General features: G+C 44.4%; 1 long non-coding RNA gene across 1 annotated transcript; it reads right to left on the bottom strand.

Annotated features, from left to right (window-relative positions):
* Positions 1-2,337: 2,337 nt before the first annotated feature.
* LOC119314388 lies at positions 2,338-4,925 on the bottom strand. The gene is made up of 5 exons (XR_005152301.1): positions 4,497-4,925; positions 4,025-4,124; positions 3,810-3,890; positions 3,487-3,580; positions 2,338-2,580 (listed from the first exon to the last, which is right to left on the bottom strand). It is a non-coding gene; the product is annotated as an uncharacterized LOC119314388 (long non-coding RNA).
* Between the last annotated feature and the right edge of the window lie 5,682 nt (positions 4,926-10,607).

Genomic DNA, 10,607 nt, shown 5'->3' on the forward strand with positions numbered 1-10,607 from the left:
ACCCATTAGTCCCGGTTCATGAACTGAGACTAAAGGCCCTTACGAACCGGAACTATTAGGTGTTTTTCTACTAGTGTATATGCTGGCCATTAATTGGCACCAATTAATGGCTATAAAATATTACAACCCATTAACTGCACGAATATGCCAATTAATGGGAGATTGGTGCCAATTAATGGCCAGCATATACCAAGTACTCCTAAAATTTTAGGAGGGCTTAGGCGCCTTATCCTTGCCAGCGGGGAAGACACGTGCCTCCAGGACCTCCCATTGTGGCTAATCGTGCGCTCAACACGGTCTATGGCTTGCCATTCAACAAAAAACCAGGAGAGACTCGCGCAAGGCCTCCGGCAGAACTAATTCACCTCTGCATTTGACTGCGCCCCAGAGGCGAAGCTTAGACGGTTCGTCTTCCCTAAGCACTTGTGGTGGTGCAAGAAGCTGTTGCACCTCGGCATGGAGACCACACCACAAAATAGTGCGCGTTGACCAATACCTCGGTGTGGTCACCAATACGCCACACGGTGGTAGGTTGTGGGGTGCAAGATTGTGCTATGACCTCTTCTTCGTGCTCGCAGTATCACCGACTCACTGTGACGCACACGACCTTATAGTGTGGCTGGCGGAGCTACCCTTTGATCTTTGAAGAGGTCACCTGCTCGTCTACCTCAACCCCTCAAGGCAGTGCTCTTGGAGACCCCGTCTCTACCAACTAGCGGGTAGTGCGCGGCGGCACGCCGCGCCACATGGACTAATTAGCTATTTTGGTCTTTTTTTAATATTTGGTGAGTGGTCACAAGATTTTTTTTTGGCAAAGTAGTTCATACATTTAGTTGGGTGATCGTGACAAAGTAGTGCATACAAGAAAACGGTTCATCTACATAAGAGATCTAAATGATACGCAGCAATATAGATTGCCCGGCAGCTACATAAGAGATCTATATGATACATATCAATATAGATTGCCCGGCGTGCCACGCCTCGCTAATTCGTTTGAGATTTTTTAGTTGTTGAAAATCTAGTGTACCGTGCAGCTATGTCTTTGTGGCTAGGTGACAGACGATTGATTACATATCTAACAGTTGTGCACTTTTTGTTTGTTGATGAAATTTATACATTGTGCCAATGTGGAAATAAATACACTTGGGAGTACGATTAGACCTGCCGGTCGTGTTGGCTTATTCATTCTTTTTAACGTAGCATTCAGAGCTGGTTGTCGCGGTTGACTATAGCATTAAGAGTCAATTCTTCCTTATGGGTCTTCAAGGGTATTACTCCCTCCGTCCGGAAATACTTGTCATCAAAATGGATGAAAATAGATGTATCTAGAACTAAAATACAGCTAGATACATCTATTTCAATGACAAGTATTTCCGGACGGAGGGAGTATATTTTTCCACATACGATAATTTTCCACATACGATATACATATTGATAAGATAAACGCTCTGCTCTACTACTTAATTTGCGCTGTCCATGAATCTTGCTGATCATCATGCGCACAAATGAATGGGACATTGTTGTCAGTAATCTAACTAAACAACCAGCCACGGCAATCTAACTAAACAGCCAGCCACTTGGTACTTACGCCCAGCGGCCAGCGCATTCTGGACAACCTGAAAAATACAAAAACACTGTCCTTTATTATATACGTCAATAATTTTTTAACTTCCAAACCAATTTCATGATGTGCAAAATTTTTAACGACTATAGAATGTAAGAATTCCGATGGATAGAGCGGATCAGCATCAGCAAGATAATCAGTTGATATAATATCACAGCTAACAATTATCTTGGAACAACCAGACATATACGGTTATAAAGAGATCCACTAATATCATCAAGCATTTTATTAGTTCCGACGGTTAGCATAAATGAAGAAAAACGGATCACGTGCTATTAATAGTAGCAGATATGTTATATCTTTAGTGGGAAAAATCACTAAATTTTTAGAATGCGCAGGCATGAAGTAGAAGCTTTGATCGGAGCTGAAATTCGGTTTTGCCAACCGTATAGTGAGTGCAGATATTGCTGTTGCCGATGTCCTGTACCCCGTGAGCAAATTCAGATACTTTCGTACAGTGCATGGCATCCATTGCATTTAGATCAATTAAAGGAAGGGAAAAAAAGTCATGGCGTAAAACCGTAAACTAATGCACACAAGCATCTCATTATACTATCATAATATGTAATTCTCAGCTAGAATTGACATACATGGCCAAACTTTTTCAGATTGTGACATCATTTTTTTCATGTACCCAAGACTGAAAACTGAAAAGGAACTTTCAAAAGCTACTTACAGCAATAACTTTGTTCTCTGAAATGTTGGTTAGTACTAAAAACAAGAAGGCGTCGTTGTCATTGTTTGTCTAGAACAGCAGTACATAGGAGCTTATCCATCTGAAGCTTGTATGCTGAACTCATCGATTGCAAGGAAGAGGGAGAAGCTGATGGAGGCAGGGCTACAGGAAACTGCTGTTGCGCGGCACAGACAGGGAGAATAATGATACGCACGGGTCTTGGACAGTGGACATCTTTGCAGCAGGAGCCGGGTGTTTGGCCGACGAAGTAGTCGCTCAGCTGCGGAAGCAATCTATGTTATTTCTATACAAGATGGGACAACAATCTCTAAAATGCTTAATGATTCGTTTCCCATCTCTAGAGACTGTATGGCCTATTAGCATGGGCCACATAAAAATCAAGAAGAATATGTACTATATATTATGCACATATGTCACTACAACCCATACTGTAGTAGAATAGAACAGGTTGAATCCTCGGAACCAACTTAAACTGACAACTTTCACTTCATCGACACTCAAATGAACACTCTTTCCTCTTTGCTCATACTGTATAGAACTGGCCACAGCTATCACAAAAACTCATAGTTCAGTCAAAAAATTGTACAATTTATCTTATTTCTGTTAACTGGGGGAAATAGTAGAATCAAGATACTCTACAGCCCATAAAACTACCTCATATATTAACTTGGAAAGGAATTAACTAAGAAGTGGCCAAAAATTAAGAGATGTCTAAAAAGACAGTGACATTGTGAAAGCAAGTGATAGATCTCTAAAATTAGGATGGAATGAAAGGAACCAAGTAGTGTGACAATTATAAGATATATAAAAAGATAACAGTTGATAAGCAAATGAGAGATCTCTGATAATGATTTATTGGCATGAATCTCATAACCACACACACATGCTTCCGTTACGTAGGCAGCAAAAGTCTAAATGATTAAGATACTATCCTCTTAACCTATTAAATTTGGAGTCACAAACATTTTCCTACCATCAAGTAACCTACAAAACCCACACAAAGAAGGATCTGACGAACTAACTTTATTTTTTCAAACATTCAAATATACAAATAAGCCAAAAGAGAGATAAATTTTCAAAACTAACTTTATCATTCACTGATATACAACAAGTAGTCTAGAAAACCCATACTTGAATCATTCTTAGCAAGATAAACATGTAGTACCTGAAGAACATGCTACACAAAATCCCTCTGGAACTCCAAGGTAATGAATCAATCTTATGGGTTGACTAAACCAATCCTTTTGATTAAAGGCATCCTGCATGTGCAAAGCAAAAACATATCATAATGGGATATCAGCTTGATGGGAAAAAAACATACCATAAAATATTTATTTGTGAAAACGACTATTGTACAAGAGATATCGGCTTGATACGGAATATGATGGAATAAGAATAGTAATTACAGTGATCTAAACACTCTTATATTTCTTTAAGAGGGGGTACAAAGTAATGATCTCATAAGTGCGAGAGGGGAAAGAACAACACCTGATCATGTTGAAGTATAATAGTGAACTGTACATTTACACCTCACTGAATTTTCAGGTTTAGACAACCCGAGCTTTATAACTGAAACAAAAACAAGATGGTATTGATCCTCCTTGGATAAATTAAATTCCAATAGAGAAGAAGTTCTACTTAAGAATCTACAAAAATAATTCAATATTGTTCTAGTATTTAAAAAAATTCACCATGGAAGCTACCTCATTATCAACCCATACGCAGATTACATAATCAGTGCAACATCAAGAAAGCCGAAGATTGTGCAGAAATTTGCATCCACCTCTAAATATAGTAGAAGACCTGCAAGGAAGCGAATACTATTAGTAATCTAGTAGAAATTATCATCTGTCCCTACCAGAAACCTGATTATATATAAGCTATTTGTGTAACATATGCACACAAATTAGCTGCAGCTACATTTACATTCTACCTTGAAACGATTGCGAGAAAGGCTTTTAAGATAATGAACACACCAAAAAAAGTAGAGTAGTTTTTTCTGCATGAACACGATTCCTCAATTTTGGGCTTTTGGCTGAAATTACAGCATTTTCCAGTGCAGAAGTTGTCATATCTCTGCTCTAGAAGTGATGTATACGAAAATAAGCACCAAGTAGCAGGCAAAACTAAGAAATATGAAAAGGAGAACCAAAGATATTGCTGGGTGGTACTCACTGATTCATGTGAAGACGAAGACATGGGGCTGGACGGGGAGCTCGAACTTGAGATTGAAGTACTCGCTGACTTATGCTCCATCTGATCTCCATGTCCAGCAGCCCCAGCCTGCTGCGAGCCAGCAACCTCCAAGGCTCCAACGTGCAGCCAGTAACCGCGCTGCTCTCTCGGCGCGTGGCCCGGTGACGCGCCCCGGCGGTGACGCCTCTAAGCTCTGACGCACGACGGAATCGACCCGGCTTCAGCCCTTCCTCCAGGTGGAGGGAGCTTGATCCAAAGGAGAGAGGGGAGTGGAAAGATTAGGAGGAACCTACTCCATTGATGCTTGCTCTGTTCACAGATCGGCCATGCGGGTGGAGAGGTGGGGGCCCGGCGGCGAATTGGTTGTGTGCGCCGCCAGATTTTGGAAGACAGACGCAGTGGCGGAGGGATGACCTAGAAAGGCGAAGTGAAGACCCAGGCAAGTAAGCCTGTCCTTTTATAGCGCAATATGCGGTGGGCTGGTGGGCTGGTGGGCTAGCTGCGGGCGGTGGGGGGAAGCGAGAGAACTCTAGAGAACTGGACACGCGGTGGGCAGCGGAGAAATAGCATGGTCAGCGTTTGATTTCGTTGATGACGCGTGGGCAGTTCCCCAAGATACGTGTCCACCATCGCTTTTCTTTTCTACTACCACGTCAGAATGGTCTAGAAAAAACGGACTTCACGTGCAAATTCTACCTCTGCAGGTCCCCTAGCAACAAGTGTAATTTTCTAGAGGCCATAAAAAAATTCCAAAAAATTCAGAGAAATGAATCCCTTACGGGCCTAGTATTCTTAGTATGCGTGAAAATGATTTGAATGATGTTGTTCCCGACGACATATGACTAACTTCCGGACAACACACTGGCCGGGTGGTGGCCACATCGCCGTCAGTCACCTACTGTATATACTCCATAGATAACTACCTCGAGTTCAGCCAGAGTGGTGGATGTCGGCCAAATTCTTGTACCACGACTTGTGCAAATTCGTCGTGTTCAACATTGGGCGGACGATCGATATGCATCGCCAAGGACCTGGCCTATTGGCCTGTAGATCAGGACAGTTGAAGGGCATGGCCACGTCGCGCCAAGTAATTCCGATAGCTACATACCATAGATGTGGTTGTTTAATTTCGAGGTTTATAAGGAAGCTGGGGACATCACGCACGATATTGATGGAGGTAGTGTCATGTTTCTATGGTTAAAATTTGGATATCAATGGTGGCCATCACGTCGATATGAGGTAATGTCATATTTTTATGGTTTGGTTTGAAATTGGATGTTGATGGAGTCTCACCTGGATTCCGACAACGTCGAACAATATCTCTAGTGCATCATCGAACACTTAAGTGTGTTACCCTACAGTTCGTGATTAATCTAGAGATGGATGAGACTCCTCTCCGTCCAATGATCATTAGGGGGACCTGGATGCCCATAATGACCCATGTGCATCCACGAAGATCTATGTCGTTGAACCATGAACTTCGAGTCATATTCCCTTTGTCAGTTCGATACTTCATTCGTCTGAGACCTGATCGTCGGTATCATCATACCTAGTTCAATCCCGCTGCCGACAAATGATTTAACTCGTTCCTGTGATATCACATTCCCGTGACGTAGTCACGTACTGTAAGCTTTCGGATGTGATCTCGCCGAGTGGGCCCATAGTATCTCTCCATCACGCGGATGGACAAATCCCGCTCTTGGTGATACGCCTCTATATATCCCATTGAAATACTGCGCTACACCTTTATGGACACCCTCTCACGGTGTAACGTTTGATGCAACAAAAGCAATCTCTAGAGATAGTTATTAAACATCAACTCACGGTGTAAGGATTAGCTTAATTACAACATTGCCTAATTATCGCAACGGCGAGCTTTGTGGTTCGATCACTTTGCAATACTTATGTTGGGTATGTGCATCATGTCATTCCCGGCCCAATGACATGAACCCTCTATTAATTGACATAAATAATGTCCGGGAAACCAGCGATTATCACCTTGTCCTAATGGGCTAGTGTGGCTATAGGCCTCCTAGGAACCCTGGTTTGGTTATATATCACATGTGTATTAATGTTTCCAATTAATACAATTGTAGCATAATAAAAACCTATTATGAATTAAAGAAAATACATGTCAAATCAATTCTAAATATTATTTACACTAGGGCATCGTCACCGCCGACACTCCCTACATCTTCATAGAATAGGGATGCTGCCGATCTAGTTTGTAGTTAAGTTTAAATAGTTTAAATGAATATGGTACTAGCAATGTAAAAATAGAACTATGTCTCTTGTTTATAAATGCATTTTTGTTTTCGCTTGCTCGCTTTGCTTTGCTTTGCTGCATGTGGATCGTGGAGTGGAGCAGGGAGGACCAAAGGCCGAGCCTCCTGCATGCATCTGGATCGATGCCGCGGGCGTGGGTACCGGAAGGGGTGCACATGCGGCTGCCGGGACAAATTTTGCGGACCGCCAGTCGGTACAAATCAACGGTCATCGGTACAGTGCCTACCAATCCAATCCGACAAACAAACTTTGCGTGCAGCGTAGTGGTTGGCTCTACGGGCAGGAACGGTCCTTAACGGGCCACGTAGGCAGCGTGGATCGCGTGCTTGATTCTGTGCTCCCTGCCATACAGATATGGAATACTATGTCAGGATTGCCTTTATCGTTACCGATACTAGCTCCAATCCTACTACGTAGTAGAAGTAGATAAGATCGGCTGACAATGGCGCCAAAACCACCATCACCAGAGGCACGTGCCCAATAATACACTTGTCAACCAATCTTGTCTTGGAATACTACAATGCAAAACAGAGATCACATGCGGCGCTGCACTCTAATAATAACATAACACATGGTCAGATCTTGTACGCACGACTTAGGTAGGCAAAACTAATCTTGGAGTGGCTAGAAACCGTACGTTTTGTATGGCTTGAAACCGTATCTTGGAGTGGGCGCGAGATTAAGTACTTTGCCAACCAATAAAAAGATGAGCGCCCATCCCTAGGAGCTGACACGGCGACACACTTGATTGTAGACCATGTGACTGATGAGAGATTCCTGTCGCCGCATGGAACAAAGTAGTACTGACTGTGGGCGCGCATTGCCGTTGCAGTGTCTCGTTCACCGTGATGAACCGGCTCGATGCATGTTTTTTTTAACATCAGTACACACAAGCGCTCATATACACGTGCATACACTCATCCTTATAAACGTAAACACGCACATCCTACCCTTATGAGCACCTCTGAAAGACTGAGCCGGCATATCACTTGAGATTTGAGTCACCGTAGGCGCCTCGTCCTCGACGGGAACGTCTCCTCCCACTGAATGCGCATCGCCGGAAATCTTAAAATAAATTTAGAAATAAATGCTAGCACCACGATTTGAACCCTGGTGGGTTGAGATACCACAGTCGCGAAGATGGAGCCGGCGGTCGCGAAGATGGAGCCGGCGGTCGTCGCCCTCGAGCCGGTCGTCCAGGATCTCGCAGCCTGGCGGCCTACCATGGATGCGGCGGTGGGACAACTCCAGGCGGACCTCGGCGACATTCGGGCGCAGTTGGAGAAAATCGCTGCGGGTGCTCCGTCCACCAGCAGGCCGGCACCAGATTCGACCCAGGCGGACGCGCCACTTCTCCACATCCGGCAGAGTGACGACGGTCACGGGCAGATTGGCCACCACGGGGCTCTTCTTCCACGGGTTTCGGCTAGTGAGGGACCGATCCTCACTACGCTGGTCCCGACCAATGGTACGTATCGGACTCCGTTTCCCTCCGCGCCTTTACCGCCTCCACCGTCCCTTCAGTTGGTGGGCAGCAGCGCTGTTTTTGGTGGGAGCAGATCCACCAACAACAAGCATATGGAATGCCCAGAGTTTGATGGCGACAAACCCACCGGTTGGCGTCTTCGTTGTGAGGCTTATTTCCGCGTCTGTGGCATTGATCCGAAGGTGTGGGTGGACACCGTTGTGGTCCATTTCATCGGCGCAGCGGCTTTGTGGTTGGAGTGGTCTAAGGCTCACCTGAAGATCACAGGATGGGATCCGTTTTGCGCTGCTGTGCTGGATAAGTTTGGTCGTTCTGAGTTTCAGTTGTTGCTGCGGAAGTTTTCTAAACTGAAGCAAGCCGGCTCAGTGTTAGAATATGCCGAGCAATTTAATATAGCAATGCATAGTTTGTTAGCACACCATGGTTCTTGGGATCCTCTGTTTTTCACCACCCATTTTGTGGAAGATCTCAGTCATGATATCAAAGTAGCTGTTATGTTACATCGACCTCCTGATTTGGAAACTGTTGTCTCCCTTGCTGCTTTACAGGAAGAGGTGGTGGAGATGGTTCGCCAAGAACATGAAAGCATGGGGATGCATCATGTCGGGGCCTCGAACACTCGGTCGGGGCGTTTCTCGGCGAGGCCCCCTTCAGCGGTCGCTGTGCCAACATCTCCAGTGATGGGACGTACAGCAAATTCCACGCCTTCACCCACAGCGCTCGACACACGTCGGGGGCTCGACATCGCCAAGTCACCAGTGGATGAGAAGCTCAAGGCCCTGCGCACATTTCGCAAGGCGCGTGGTTTGTGTTTTACTTGTGGCGAGAGATGGAACCTAGGCCACACTTGTGCTGCTACAGTGCAACTCCTTGTTGTGGAAGAGTTAGTGGGCATGTTATCTCCACCAACATCCCCAGAACCAACCTCTCTCCAACACGAGAGCTCTGAAGAGGACATGTGTTTGTTGTCAGCGGCAGCAATTGCTGGTACTGAAGCGCCCAAAGCTTTTCGGCTCACCGGCAACATTGGAGGCAAGGTTCTGCTGATGCTTATTGACTCCGGGAGTTCTCATAGTTTTATCAATGCAGAGATAGCTCAAGCCTGGCCAACAATTCGTCCTATGCAAACACCTTTGAAGGTCAAGGTGGCAGATGGAGCCATTACTAGCTGCACCCTGGAGTTACCTTGCTGTGAGTACTCGGTTCAGGGGGTCACTTTCAATTCCAATTTCAAGCTTTTTCCCTTGGGTTGTTATGATATAGTTCTTGGGATGGATTGGTTGGAATCCAGGGGTGTTATGACAGTGAACTGGTCTAAGAAACAAATGTCATTTCAACACAATTGGCAGCTGGTTCACTTATCAGGGCAGTCTCTGAAGGAAATATGCCCTAGAGGCAATAATAAAGTTATTATTTATTTCCTTATTTCATGATAAATGTTTATTATTCATGCTAGAATTGTATTAACCGGAAACATCATACATGTGTGAATACATAGACAAACATATAGTCACTAGTATGCCTCTACTTGACTAGCTCATTAATCAAAGATGATTATGTTTCCTAACCATAGACATGTGTTGTCATTTGATTAATGGGATCACATCATTAGCAGAATGATGTGATTGACATGACCCATTCCGTTAGCCTAGCACTTGATCGTTTAGTATATTGCTATTGCTTTCTTCATGACTTATACATGTTCCTGTAACTATGAGATTATGCAACTCCCGTTTACCGGAGGAACGCTTTGGGTACTACCAAATGTCACAACGTAACTGGGTGATTATAAAGGAGTACTACAGGTGTCTCCGAAGGTACATGTTGAGTTGGCGTATTTCGAGATTAGGTTTTGTCACTCCGATTGTCGGAGAGGTATCTCTGGGCCCTCTCGGTAATGCACATCACTATAAGCCTTGCAAGCAATGTGACCAATGAGTTGGTTACGGGATGATGCATTACGTAGAGAGTAAAGAGACTTGCCGGTAACGAGATTGAACTAGGTATTGGATACCGACGATCAAATCTCGGGCAAGTAACATACCAATGACAAAGGGAACAACGTATGTTGTTATGCGGTTTGACCGATAAAGATCTTCGTAGAATATGTAGGAACCAATATGGGCATCCAGGTTCCGCTATTGGTTATTGACCGAGAATAGTTCTAGGTCATGTCTACATAGTTCTCGAACCCGTAGGGTCCGCACGCTTAAGGTTTCGATGACAGTTATATTATGAGTTTATGAGTTTTGATGTACCGAAGAAGTTCGGAGTCCCGGATGAGATCGGGGACATGACGAGGAGTCTCGAAATGGTCG

The sequence above is a fragment of the Triticum dicoccoides genome, chromosome 1B (assembly GCF_002162155.2).
Source record: "Triticum dicoccoides isolate Atlit2015 ecotype Zavitan chromosome 1B, WEW_v2.0, whole genome shotgun sequence".
Taxonomy (NCBI): Eukaryota; Viridiplantae; Streptophyta; class Magnoliopsida; order Poales; family Poaceae; genus Triticum; species Triticum dicoccoides.